The sequence below is a fragment of the Pezoporus occidentalis genome, unplaced genomic scaffold, assembly GCF_034315485.1.
Source record: "Pezoporus occidentalis ecotype Australia unplaced genomic scaffold, CSIRO_AGI_Poc_V1 ctg324, whole genome shotgun sequence".
NCBI lineage: Eukaryota > Metazoa > Chordata > Aves > Psittaciformes > Psittacidae > Pezoporus > Pezoporus occidentalis.
Genome location: NW_026915202.1, coordinates 193,375 through 207,757, shown reverse-complemented (window position 1 = coordinate 207,757; position 14,383 = coordinate 193,375).

Here is a 14,383-nt window from a genome sequence, read left to right as displayed (position 1 = left end):
GGTACCAGTGGGAGCTTTCCCACAGCCTGGCCTCTCCTCATTAGTCAGTGTTACTCTGTGTGCTGGCAGCCTCTATTTGTTGCTGTGGTAAGGTGGGTCTTTGGAGGTGCACCAGCAATGCTAGCCCAAACTCCTGTGGCAGGAAACGGTCTGGATGAGGCCTGACAAGGCAGCCATGTGATGGAGAGGAGTCCCACAGGATATGGCTGTGCTCTGTCAGACGTTATTTCAGGGTACATCTCGGCCAAGACACAATCTCAACGTTTCAGTGCAGAGTTATTGTTTCAGCTGTTGCATACTTGGTTTCTGCATGCCCTTTGTCATCAAGCTGGTGTTGGGTGAAAGGGTGCCCCAGGTAGCATGGATAGATATCCCATATAGTTTAGAATACCCTAGCTTTTACTGTCAGATCCAACAGCCCCTAGAAGGATGGGTTACAAGGATGCTGGAGAGGGGCTCTTCATCAGGGACTGTAGTGATAGGACAAGGGGTGATGGGTGTAAACTGAAACAGGGGAAGTTCAGGTTAGATATAAGGAAGGTTTTCCCTGTGAGGGTGCTGAGGCACTGGCACAGGTTGCAGAAGAAGTTGTAAATGCTCCATCCTTCAGTGCCAGGTTGGACAGTCTTGGGTGACATGACCCAGCGTGATGCATCCCTGCCCATGGCAGGGGGGTTGGAACTGGATGATCTTAAGGTCCTTTCCAACCCAAACTATTCTACGAGTCTATGATGCTAATTCAAAGCTCTCACTTTCTACCTCCTTAGACCGAATACAGTAATATCCTCCAGGGTCTAGGGAAGCAACACCAAACATTACTCTCTACTGAGATGCTGCTCTGCTGTAGGAACAGACTGTCAATGTAATGCAGAAGCAAAAGCTAGCCTACCATTTTCCTCCTTTCACTGGATACCCTTCTCACATGGCCTGAAAAGCCTGATGTTTTGCTAAGGAGCACGAGGGCTAACACACCCCACAGGGCAGAGAAACAGACTTCCGTGGAAGCTGGGGAAGTGCTCAGCTGGAAATCTCGGGAAGAACGAGCAGAGAATTCCCAGCATTTCACAAAGGAAAAACCCCATTGGAAGTCCTGCTGCCTCCTGAAGGTCTGCAGAGCTGCTGCCCTGTGTCACGGAGCATCACGTTTCACCTGACACACCGGTCTGTGGGCAGCTTGAGAGTCTGCACGTGTAGAACACCGGGGAGACACGCGAAGCCCTCACGGAGGGCATTGTGCCTGCTGCTGAGCTCACACGCAGCCGCTGGAGCTTTACAAAGAGAGCAGTGGAAGTTCGGAGCTTGCGGTTAGCAGTGATTAGGTTTTTAGGCAGAGTGGACCCTTATTACCAACACAACAGCCATGGCCTTGAGGGTGGCCAGAGCTCCACCTGATCACCGTTAGCTCACCCAAAACAGACTTCCTCCCCCTCTTGGAAGAGCTCCCATGCTTCCACCTTCCAATTGCCTTTCATACCCCAGCCACCAGGACACAACCCATCTCTTCCCACTCACGCATGGAGGAGGTCTGGGGGCACAGAGATGCCGTACCGCTCCCTGCTTGGCACACATCCCCACTGACACAGGGTGCTGCAGGGAACCCAGCCGCACCCCCAGCACAGAGGTGGGGTGCTCGGCAGCTACCGAAGGTGCTCATTTCTCCTCCGAGCTCCCACTCTGTCACGAGCTAACGAGGAGCATCCTGAACCCCCCCCACTATGCACAGTGCTAACGATGGGGGTGCACGCTGCGACTAAGGGAGCAGAGCCTGCCGTTCACACTGTCTGGAAAACAAAAGAGCCCTTTTAGCGAGCGTCTCACAGGCAGAGACTGTGAACGGGTCGTGTTCTACGCGAGCAAAGCTTACAGATGCCCCTGCCAGGAGAACTTCCTAGGCGCAGAGGCAAGCACACACCGGGCGGATGAGGGCAGCTTACAGAAGGGACACGCAGTTTGTCAGCTACCAGACTTTCTCCCCCCTCCCCACCTCTTGCAGAGCTCAGATTGAGTTTCACCAGCCACTATCTCATATTTTGGATAATTCCCTTCCCTCGAGGGAAGCGCACAGCCCCTTCAAGAAATGTTGTATGTCTGTGCTAGTGACTGGGCTCTGAACGCTGGATCCGGGCAGCGCTTCCAGGCAGATGGACAGGAAATCCATTTTCTCCCAGTGATTACAGTAGAAGGGCTTCTGTCTGACTGGAACTTGCCTGGTGCGGCTGTAAAATAATCCCAGCATCAGGCTATCACCTTTCAGGCTGTACTTGTGAATTACGGTGGGGTGATTTCCACTGCAGCCCTGGGGATGGGCAGCTGCCTGCGGAGCTCTGCGGCTTCTTCCCCCCCTCCCTCCAATGCCACCTTGTTTTAATTTCTACACCAAGGAAGGGTTTTCACACAGGACCAGACTTTTCCACCTCTATTCCCTCCCTCTCTATATATATTTTAAATAACTTCTACACAAGGGTAAGCAGCCGGTTGTCTGGAAGCTCCCCTGGGAACAGTTTGCAAAGAGATAACAGGAGTGAGTAACGGAGAGGATGGTGACTTCACCCCGTGGAGGTTTGAGTCATGTTTCTCTCTTTCCTTTAGAAAGAGTAAAACATCTCTCAGAGCTCCCTCAGTCATGCTCATTCTGTATTTCTGGATTTTAACCCTTTTCTATGCATCCACCCTTTCCATTCTATGTTTCTCTCAGGAGAGATGAGCGAGTGATGTAACTGATGAGGATCTGGGCACAGTTTCCCCCATTCAGTAAAAGAAGAGTCTATCAGATCTAATTTCATCACTCCATCCACTTTCCTCAGCTGGGGGGGGGCAGACCTCTGGTGCCAGTACCGTGATCACTTACAAATGTGGCCAGGGAATTCTTTTCCAAGGAAAAGTATAATTCTCCATGATAACAATTCACAATCGTTTCTGCCTGAAGCTAATTGAAAAGGAAATTCTGGATACAAACACATCCAATACCCCATGCATTCCACCAAGGAAACGACAAAGTGCAAAGTAAGGCTTCCTATTGAAGAGGACGAGCAGCGTGGGCTTGTGTCTGGGCTGAGGCAAAGCAAAGTTCTTTAAAGTATCACCTTCTAAAGTAAATCTGGTAGAGAACGAACCGATGAGAGGAGAAATCCCCTGTCCCAGTGAAACATTTCAGGCACATCTCCGCCTTGTTTATTTGCAGAAGAGAGCGCAGACACAACTGGGGTATGTTTTACATTACACAGCATAAGGGTTTGGGGCGTTCCTGTCTGCACTGAAGACATGTTTATACTGTTAGGTTCCATTATGAATCTGTTTAATATCCTGTGAATGCTCAGGGTCCTTTGCGCAGTGCAGGCAGGAAGCCTTTAATGCACATACTGAGAAGACATTTCCAACCATTCAAGCATCAGATAAATATGCATGGAAAACCAAGGCATTTTACTGCAGTAACTAAATGCTTCTTGTGCTTTTGCAAGATTTCTTAGAGAGCAAACCCCCCAGTTCTAGCAGAGTTGTTCATAAAGCTCCAGGAAAGCCATAAAGGAAAGAAACTCAGTGGAAGACAGGCTAAGTCTTAACATACCCTTTGCATGTTAACTGGGCAGCCATCAACGGTATAAAACTTAACTGCTGGATTCCACACTTAGGAGGGAGCTACCAGCAATGTGCCCTGGCAGCCAGGAGGCAAACTACATCCTGGGTGCATCCAACACAGCAGAATCAGCTGCTCAAAAGAGGTGGTTATCCCACTGTAGTCAGCACTGGTGAGGCCTCATCTTGAATACTATGTGCAGTTCTGGGCCCCAGTTTGTGGATGTTAGGGTGCTAGAACTGCCAACAGCAAAGCTGGTGACAGGGCAGGAAGGTTTCTCCTATGAGCAGCAGCTTTGGTCTTGTCTGCTTTGGAGATAAGGAGGCTGATGGGTGACCTCATGGCTCTCTATAGCTTCCTGAGGAGAGGATGTTGAGAGAGAGGTGCTGATCTCCCTGGGATGCAGGGACAGGGTGCCTAGGAATGGTTCAACGCTGCAGCAGGAGAGGTTCAGACTTGACAGTAGGAAACATTTCTTTACCAAGAGTGTGGTCAAACACCGGAATAGGCTTCCTAGAACTGTGGTCAATGTTGTCAGTGCTTAAGAGACATCTGGACCATGCCCTTAATAATATACTTTAACTCCTAGTCAGCCCTGAACTGAACTATTCTATTCTAGTTGGAGTCGCTTTGACATCTTTTACATACGTGAAGAATATAACTCACCATTTGGAAAACAAGGGTAATAGTGTTGGGGTTGGAAGATGTGCCTAACTTCAAATATGAAACTTGGCTGGAATTTTCACTTTCCTTCCCAGTTGCTAAGGCCAACTTGACCAGCATTATTTTTAGGAGAAAAATGAGCTCCTCTCCCTGCTCTAAGTTCATTGTGTCTCTGCCAGAATCAAGATGAGAAGATGCCAAGAAAAAGGATGAGCTCATTGCATTTAACGGTATGAGGATTCACAAATATAAACTGCATTACTCTATGCAGACGCAGGCAATGGTATGTAATAGGGTTTTAAAGGCAGGCAATTTTGATTAGAAATGAAAAGAATATGTTGTATTCTGCAGGTGTAAAACTGGCTGCTGATGTAGAGAGTGCATTTCTTGCAGTACTAAATGACTTACCATACCATTTTAAAGGAGAAGGGATCTAGGAAATTCCTCCTGCTCATGGTCAGAGAACTGCTCTGATTGCCCTTCCATAGGGGTGGAATTTCTGATTATTCACCATTATTTTATTGTTTCTGCTCTTTTATGACCCCACATTAAATGAACAAGAGAAACATTATTGGGAATACAACACAGTGAAGTACAGCAACGAGTCATTTGGATTTTCCTGTTCAAATCCCAGGTATAAATCTCAGCCTCTGGAATGATGCATTCAGCACCCTTTCCACGCCTGCTGGATTCCAGGTTGCATTGAGCTCGGGAAGTTCTTATTCCAGAGAACAATGAGTCCTGCTCAGTGAGGCTGTACTAGTCCAGAGGAACCTCTCAAAGCTGAGAGATCTATGAACCATCACCTCACCAGCCAGGCATCCCCTAAGCAAACCGGGGCACAGACTCTTGCATAAGCCCCATGCAGTCTTTTCACTGTGTTGCATAAAAATACAGGAGTCTTCAACAGGGAAAGGCAGCTCAGATGTCTACAAGAGACATCCCAGGTCACAGCATGTCAGACTTGTTGGCTGGACTTTTGCACAGGGCTTGGGCAGGTACAACGACATCATTTCATGCAAGATAGGTAACACCAGGTGTCAAAGATTGCCTCATTCTCTGTGTGACCAAAATGGAAATAAAACCTAAAGATACATCATTTCCCTGCGTCCTTATGAAAATCCTTAAGCTCCTCTGCCAAGTATCCCATGGCCTCTCTTTGGAAAGCAATAGGACCCATTCCATCTCCTCCCGCAGCATCACCGCATCACAGTGCTCTGTGACTTCCCCAGTGGTGTCTGCTTCAGTGTCTCACTGACACAAAATGACCTAATTTGTTATGGCTGGTAAAAACCGAAAGAAATGAAATCCAGGGCATGCAGTTAATCAGGGTCAGGTTGAGATGATTTATGATCTGAGGAATGTACTGACTGCCGACGCTATCATCCCACCAACAGCATCAACCGGGCTCAGCAGCATTTGGAATCAAATCAAGCCCGGGATTTTCCAGCAAATGGGAACTAGCCCAGGTAAGACCTCAGGAAGAATGCAGAGTAATGAGCAGAGGAGGGTGCATTTGCTCTATAAAGCCAGGCACCTTCTCTCCGCACACCGTCAAGCACTTCACCTTCAAGTCCTGATTTATCATGATTCAGAGGAAAGATGTTGCCAGGAACAGGTCCATGCCAAGAAAATTTCATCTGTCTGGAATCTGACAGGAAAAACTGGAGATTTCAGAGGGAGGTGGGATTTGTCCTGGTTAAAGAGTCTCCAGCGTCCCTGTGTTCACTCAGACGGCTCCTGTCAGCCAGCCAGGCTCACTGAAAAACAGTGTCGAATGGGGTTTCATCTCTCAAGAACCTTGAGCTGATCCCAAGTCAGCAGGCTGTGCAGTGTAACCATGACCCTAAAGAGCAGGAGCCTTCAGCAGGTTCCCCCCTGCCTTTTGCCTATATCTTAAATCAACATCCTTCTGTTCTCTGTGGGTTGGTTAAAAGGATTACAGACGAGTTACTCGATTTTCAAGTCCAAGGGACTTTAACACACTTCAGAAGTTAAATACCACATGAAAATAGGTTCATTCAATACCGATTTCCTCTGGAAAGAATTCACTGGGGTTTATTTCCCTTGGTATGGCTCTGCTGCTCCATTCTTGCTCCCTTTGCATACGGCTCTTAACTGCGCAAGATGCAGCCATTCGTGAGCCCAGTGAAATCTGTGCCTGAACACCACCTCCAGGCATACCCTTTTGCCCTCCAGTACCAAAAGGTACTTTAACAAGCTTGGAAAGCCCAGCAAGGAGCCTGAATCTTACAGTCAATCCTGGAAACGTCGTATTTCAGCAAACACACAGCACTGCTGCTGAAGCAACCACAAATGGCTATGCCTCGTCACGTCAAGGAGGAAAGGTACGTGCAAGGCTGACGATGACCAGGTCTTGTAAACACCATGGGATGCTATTCAAATTACTCCATCTCGTGCTCAAGGTTCCTCCAGACATTAGTGAAGTTTTAACCTTAATGTGTTCTACGAAGGCCTGGAAAGACGTGGTATATTGAGTCTGTAAGCTGGCCTGTGTACTGCTCTTCTAAAAGCCCAGAAAGGAAGCAGTTGTCTCCTGACTGTGTTATTGCTGAGACCCAGGGGCTGGTTCCTGCCTTTTTCATTGTTTTGGATTAGGTTTTTTTAATCTCCATTTGTCGTGGGTTAAATCCAATGGCAACAAAGCCCCACGCAGCCACTCACTTGCTCCCCCTTCAGTGGGAGACGATCAGCAGGGTCAAAGTGAGATAAAGACAGTTTAATGAGTAAAGCAAAAGCTGCACATGCAAACCAAGAGCAATAAGGAGCTCCTTCACCACTTGCCATTGGCAGGCTGGTGTTCTGCCATCTCCTGGAAAGCAGGGCTCCATCACATATCATGCCTACTTGGGAAGACAAACAGCATCGCTGCCGTACATCCCACTCCTGCCTTCTGCCCCCAGCTTTAAATGCTGAGCATGACACCAATGGCAGAGGAAAGGAAGGGGAGAAAGAAAAATGGTTGCAAGCCCAGAACTAGATGATCTTAAGGTCCTTTCCAACCCTAACTATTCTATGGTTCTCTGCTAAGTGGTGGTTGGAAGAAGCCTCTGTAGGATGCTGTGCTTCTTATTCAACCCAATCTTGCTGACACATACCTTCACCTGCTGGCTAAATGGAAAGTGCATTCACCCTTCACCTTCCTATGCCCTAAGAGGGTCTTTGCATATTATTCCACAGGGATAGGAGCCCAAAACATGTAAAGCTCCTTAGAAAATGAATTACCACTGTGGAGAGGGTGGAGTTGTGATGCAAAATGCTTTATAAGCAGCCTACACTGAATCATCTATGCTATATCTCAGTGGCTTCATCTAAAGGCACATGCTAAAGGAGCAAAAAGAACCTAAGATTGAGACACACTCTGGTCCCACTGGAAGCCCAGAGTGCTCCAGTTCCAGCACAGGGAAAACTAGGAATGTAACTTCATCCTTATAAATCTTTCTGACTCGCTATCATCTGCAGAGCTGTCAGTGGATGCAGAGTGTGGCAGCAACTACATTTGGCAGTGCTCTTTGCTACCTGCAGTTTAACTCCCAACCAAGCAGACTGCAATAACACGGGGTATTTATTCAGCTGTGCCTCTCTTGTGGATCCTGGGGAGAAAAGATATGTTCTGGCCTCATTAATCACTTCACCCTTTGCTGGAGCAAATAAGAGTAGCCACAGGGGGTTGTCTTTGCTCGGGAGGTTCTGCAATGCATGGGGTTTGCTGAAAGAGGCACCTTCACTAAAAGAACACAAAGTTCCTTCACTGGAAGGAGGGGGAGATGGTCTGCGGTGACTACAGATGATAAAGGGAGCGCGGAATAGGGTTAAGCAGTGGTGCAAACAATTCCTTTCTGTCCCTCCCAACAGGTCAAGCACCATCTCGGCTGGAATACCCTGTGCTGCACCCAAGGTAGGAAGTGTTTGTTACCCTACAGACGTTGGAAAGAGCATGCATCAGCTACTCCCTGCTCCTGCCTGATCTGTGGCAGAGGAGCAAGGATGTACTCCCAGGCTGCAAAAGCTTCTGGGCTTCACAGGTTTGGGTGTGGATTTGTTTGTTCCCTGCTCTGAACTGCTTATCTTCCTTCACAAGGCGCAGGGCAGTGCTCCTTTCCACAAAGACCTCTTTGCAGGCAAGGGCAGTATGGAGTCCTGTTCTTCAAGCACACGATGGCTTCACTTCTCAGACCACCACAGGTGCCAGAAGTTAGGAGAGAACCATGGCATCTTTGAGCCTCAGCTGCTGTTCAATGACTGGGATGTATTGGTACTGTACTGGTCGGGGCCACTACAGCTCCGAGAGGCAGGTGAGAGAAGCTGACTCAGCCTTTGATAGGAACCACCAGCCCTGACCCCACTGTGGCTGGAAGACTTTGAAAGCTAAAGAAGTATTTTTCCTTTGTCCAAGTACGCAAAAGGATTAAACACCAAGGGATGAGGGGGAAGTGTGTACAGAGTGATGCTCCAGAGCAACCTAATGGTCTGCCGTGTTGCTAATGTTAGACATCAGCTTTGCCAGGCCCTCTACTCCATAACTTCAGCAGCTTTCAGGCACATTTATGCTGACTTAAAATGGCTTATAAGGAGCTAATTTTAAGTTGTTTTCATATAAAACACATTCTATTTGTATATCTTTAGGGTTTGAGGGTACCATACACCAGTGTGTCTGCATGAACCCCATCCCATCCGAGGTTCCATTCAGAAAATGTGCTGTAAATGGATGACTCGCTTCTTCCCCTCACTAAGCACCAAGTCCTCCCTATGAAGCCTACTTGGCCCAACACCAGGCCTAACAGCCAATAAAGACAACAAGCTCAATACCTGATAAAGCAGGGTCCTCTTTTCAGCCTTTCAGAACCGGGGGGTTTAACATAATGGCTACTACAGGAAGACAAATCTCAGCTCCCTCAGCTCTGTGACCTCCCAGTCCCAAGGCAGCATCTTCAGAAGGTTAAGTTCTCTCAGGTTGTAATTCTATGCATTTTCCTTACTGCTTTTAGAAAGAGCAGAGGTTACACATGGTTTCCACTCCATCTCCTGGTGTTTACAAGCTTTCTCCCCCCCACTCCTTCCCCTTTCTGCTTACATGTAATAAAAACCTCAGAGGCAGCAAGGCAAGAGAAAAGCAAAAAGGGTTTCGTGTCCCCGGGGGCAGATTTGCTGTATTATTTGCAAGACTTTTAAAATGGAAAATGTGGAAACAGCTTTGGCTGATACTTCTGCTTCCACGAGGATGTTCTTGGCTTCTTTACAGTGATTCATGTGCAAGAATAAAGTCTGTATTGATTGATTGAGAGCTATCTCTGGGTAACTGATTTTCCTACATACCTGGCTTGTTTTGCATCGCTGGGTTTCTCTTCATCTTTATGTAATGAGCAGGGATGGCAGACCATGTAGCACCTGGTGAAAGTATTTTACACGTTAATGAGCCCAGTTAGTCTTAGCTGGAATGTCATGCACAGCACAATCCGAATGATTCTGTTTTCAGGAGCTCTGCATCTTCAAGATGCTTTGCCCAGTTTTGTTCTGGTTTCCTCACGTTCCCAGGACCGTCAGATCCCTGTTTAGTTTCTGACAGAACAGAGCAATTTCCTGAGAAGAGGCAGTAGGAAGGCACAGATCCTGGTTTTTGTCTTCTAGCCTTAACAATCAATCAATACTGTGCAAAGCTGGGCAACGGAAACTGATTCAGGGACCAGAGAATCCTATGAGAAATGGATTTCTTGGGTCTGTCAGATTCCTCTTCTGTCCTATCCTAGGCTCAGGATGCCCCGCCGGTTACCAGGGCTCTGACTGGCTCCTTCAGCACAAAAAAGATGAGCTGTAACCATAGGTATGCTGTGAACCGACAGCGTGGCAGGGAGGGAAAGCGCTTCAAGCTCCTGCCAGATGAGCCTCTCACTAGAGCAGCGCTCTCCGTTATCGCCACACTGCCGGGGACCCCTCAATTCCCTGCCGGGAACTTCGCAGCTGAGTGAAAGCCCCATCGGCTGCCCCGGGATTCCTGCTCCAGCCCTGCCCTTCCCTTCCCTTCCCAGCCCGCAGCCACCTCCTGCCATCGGGTGGACGAGGCCGGCGGGCGCTGGGCTGCCTGCAGTGCCCTCTCCTGGGCTGCAGCAGCACGGAGGGCCCTGTTTGGCACGGCAGCATTCGCAGGGTTAAAAGGCTGCTCTCAGTTTTGTGGCTCCTTTCCAAAAGGTTTCAGTTAACACCAAAGGTCTCCTTATAGCTCGCTCGCTTTAATAGATTTTTCCCATTGACTTCTCACTTTATAGACTATCATTTCCTTTCCTGCAGGGGAGCTATTTTCTGGGTCACTGATCCAGCCAACTTAAAAGGGATTTCATTGATTGGGTTTTATTGGTGGTTACTTTAACCATAATGGGATAAGTTGCTAGTACCTGCTAACACCTACGTGTCTCGCTTTGGTACCCTGGCTCCGTACCTCTACAAGTGAAATCTGGGTTCCTCTCCCCTGCCTTGATTGAGGGCCTGCTAACTACTAGCACCTCCTTACTACCTCAGTTGCTTTTGTCCTTCTTCACTTCAGTACAGCAAGTAAGTTGCATGGCCAAGTGTTGCTGACAAAATCCTCTACTTGTTGAATGTGGCACCTTCTTCCAGTTGTGTCTGCTTATCTCTGATCATCCCTACAGTCACACAAATACCCCCAACTGCCACGAGGAAAGCTAAATATAACACTGCAGCATCAGGCCTTGGAAGCTGAAGAGAATGACAGGGGATTTCTTTGTACTCCCTGTCTCTTTGCAGGACACAGGGAAAGGGACTCGGGGGTAGCAGGCTGCTGCTCACTCCCATTTCCCTAAAAGTCCCTTTCTTGGCACTTTCTCTCCATACATCCTGAGCAGATATTTCTCTATTTGCTCCCACAACGGCCCTGGTACATTATAGCCGCATGACAATCAATTAACTGCTCACTCTATCACAATAAAGCAGCCACCCATCCTTATATAACTCTTTTTAATTGTTTTCTTACATTATAACGTTTTGCTAAACTTATTCTGCCATAACTTACATAGTTTAATTTCTCAAAGTGCTAATAATCTAATTGCTTCCTTCCTGCAGACAAAGTGCCGGAGCCATTTTCTCTCATTTCAGAGCATTATAAAAAGTAGCTGGCATGAATACCTAAAAGGGGCAGTTTATTCACAAGACCTTAGAGAGAACTGCTTTCTCCAGAGTGTCTGTGTTAAGCCTCAGGCAGCCATAAAGAAACCTACCCAGACACTTCCTTGCACTCTGGGACCATCTTTCCCATAGAAAATCACTTTGAGATTAGAAGCGTGGCAAGGCTCCTAAGCAGAGTTCTATGGGCTAGTGGAGCTCTCCTGCCATGTCAGAGAATCATAGAACAGTTAGGGCTGGAAAGGACCTTAAGATCATCTATTTGCAACCCCCCTGCTTGAAATGAAGCAATGACATTGGAATTAGAAGTAAGTAATTCCTGCTACCACAGATCCTCTTGCAGACTGCAGGAAGAGGCTGAAAAGAAGCAATCTTTGCCATTTAGGCTTGAGGAAAAGAGCGTACCAGCAGAAAGACATTCCGTGCATTTCAAACCTTGATTAATAACCTCTGCCTGCAATTCACAATTCCCGAGTCTCCTGTTTCTAGGAAGATGGATTAACTACCCCAGAGCTGGGTTTGAGCTTCTTTGGGCACAACCTTTCTTTGCTACGTTCACGTTACTAAACTATACTATGAAGAACAGCCACAATACCCCAAAACGCTCCGTGATGGACACATTAGGAAGGGGATTGCAGAGCAGTCTGCAAGTTGCCAAGTGAGAACTCACGTTTTCTGTTTCTGTGCAACGGAGTGGCTGGGCTGATTTCATGTCTAATGTTAAGAAACCCGAGTTCTTCATCCAGCTGTTTCTTTACTGTCACTTTTCTAAAGGCTATAGGTCTGCTCATGCTTCATTCATGCACACAGAACTTTGGGGGGGGGGGGGGGGTTAGCTTTCACACTGACATTTTCTAAGGCATTTGTTCCTGTTTCTGTCAGGATCTATCACCAGCAGCTTTATATTGCACTAACCATCGCTGGTGCGAACTGGGCTTCCTCAACCCAGTACAATAGATGAAGCAGTTACACCTTGGGGGTGGACACAAGAAGGGGGAGAGAGGTTAGACACACAACTCAATTGGTAACTAAGGAAAATAAGCTGTAAACCCAGGGAAGAAACATTTTAGGCAGCGTGGATTACAGTGGTGGAATAAATCTATTGCTAATACCCCATAAGAAAGAACCAGTTCCCCCCTGGTTTGTGTATCACTTCTGAACTCTTCACACGCTCTATACTTTAAGAAAAAAAGGTAATAGAAGGCAATTAATCACCCTGCATGTTAATTGCTGAGCCTGCAAAGGGAAACTCGGGAATCATAGTCCCAAAACTGATTAGTCAGCCTCTGAAAACAAACATGACACATTCACACAACAAGCCCATGAGGAACAGAGAAGAAATTATCAAACAAGTGATGTAATTTGCCACCTGTAATTTTTGACTGACCTTTTACCCATCCTGAATATTCCCTGGTAGGAAGCCAGCAGCTTTCCGGGAAGCTCAGCCTTCTCTCTTCTCTCATACCCTGTTTATAAACTCTTCATCCTCCAAATCATTCTGATCTTGTGAAACCAGAAGAGAGAATTCATATAGATCCCTGAGAAAAGCACAGAACACAGAAAGGAGCAGGTAAGCAGGCAAACTAATTTAAAACATGATTTATTCCCCAGGGCCATTGCTGTCATCAAGGGATAAATCAGAGACAGGCCTTACTTGTGATCAGCAGCATCAGTTTCACCTTGGATATGTAACTCATCATCAATACCAGCTGTGATTGATCTCTTGAATGTGCATCTGGGTGTAAACATCCTGAGAGCACGTTCTCATTCTGCCACCACAGACAGGTCAGGACTGTGTTTCAATTGGGTTTCCTGATGGAGTGGGAGTCCTGGGAATGCTGGGGCTGGCAGAAAGATCAAAATATATATGGACTAGGTCATTACAGATGTTATTCTGCATAACAGACATCCCTTTCCTAGCGAGCACATCAGTCTGTCACACTGGTGATGCCAGCTATAGAGAAAATGTCCAAAATGTACAGCTCCTTTTAGTCTTGAGGATAACTTTCCCTTTTCCATCTTTTTCTCTCGAGTGTCTAGCTCTCTTCCCGGAGATGGCATTCCATGAACTATTGTCTTCTCATCACCGGGTCCCAACTATTTCTGATATTTTTTGTAGGATAAGTAGGCTCAATAAATGTTAAATGGGACCATGGAACTTAAAGGAGGGATTTGAAAGAATGGCAGGACACACTGGTATGCACAAAAGCAAACCCACTTTTGTGCTGTGCAAATTCCAGGAGTAGGTTTTGATTTTGTATTTTTGTCCCTCAAGAGAATAAACCTGATTTTGACAGCCAGGGCTTTCGTTATTTTCAGTCCAGAGGAACGAGCGAGGTTTTTTCCTCTAAATCTTGTTGAAAGTTCAATAACTTCCCCAGAACAGAACCGAATGTACCTGAAGCTTTGAAATGACTGCAATGTGCGTGAGAAACAGCAAACCTGATCGTGTGCCGCGCTGGGTGGGCGTCTGGAAGGGCAGGCTGAGCGCAGCCGGAGCGCCTTCGCAGCCTCTCGTCAATGAACTTCGAGAGGGTTTTTTTATGAATGGGAGCTCCGCCATTGAATGAACACCAGGGCGCTGCGCTCCGATTGGCCCCGAAGGCTAAACTCCGCCCCCTGTTCCCGGGGGGCGAGGGCCAGCGGGAGCGGGGATTGGCGGGCGTGCCCCAGCCTTGAGCTTCATTCATAAATTCGCTGGAACAAAGGAGTGGGCGAGCCGCGGCTGCGATGGGCCAATGGGAGGCCGCCCCCGGGCCCCGCAGCGGTCTCACGGCCCAGAGGGGCGGGGCCATGCCGGGCTCCGCGTGGGCTGCGAGCAGCCGCCGGTGAGGGACGGGCACCGGCACCGGGACCGGGACCCGGCCGCAGCTGACGAGCTCGGTCCCTCCTCGGAGCCCAGGTTTCGGCAGCCGCGGACGCCGGGAGCCTGGGGGAGCCGTGCCGGGATCGCTGCCCCCCGAGCGCGGCAGGCAGGGACCAGCCCGGCGC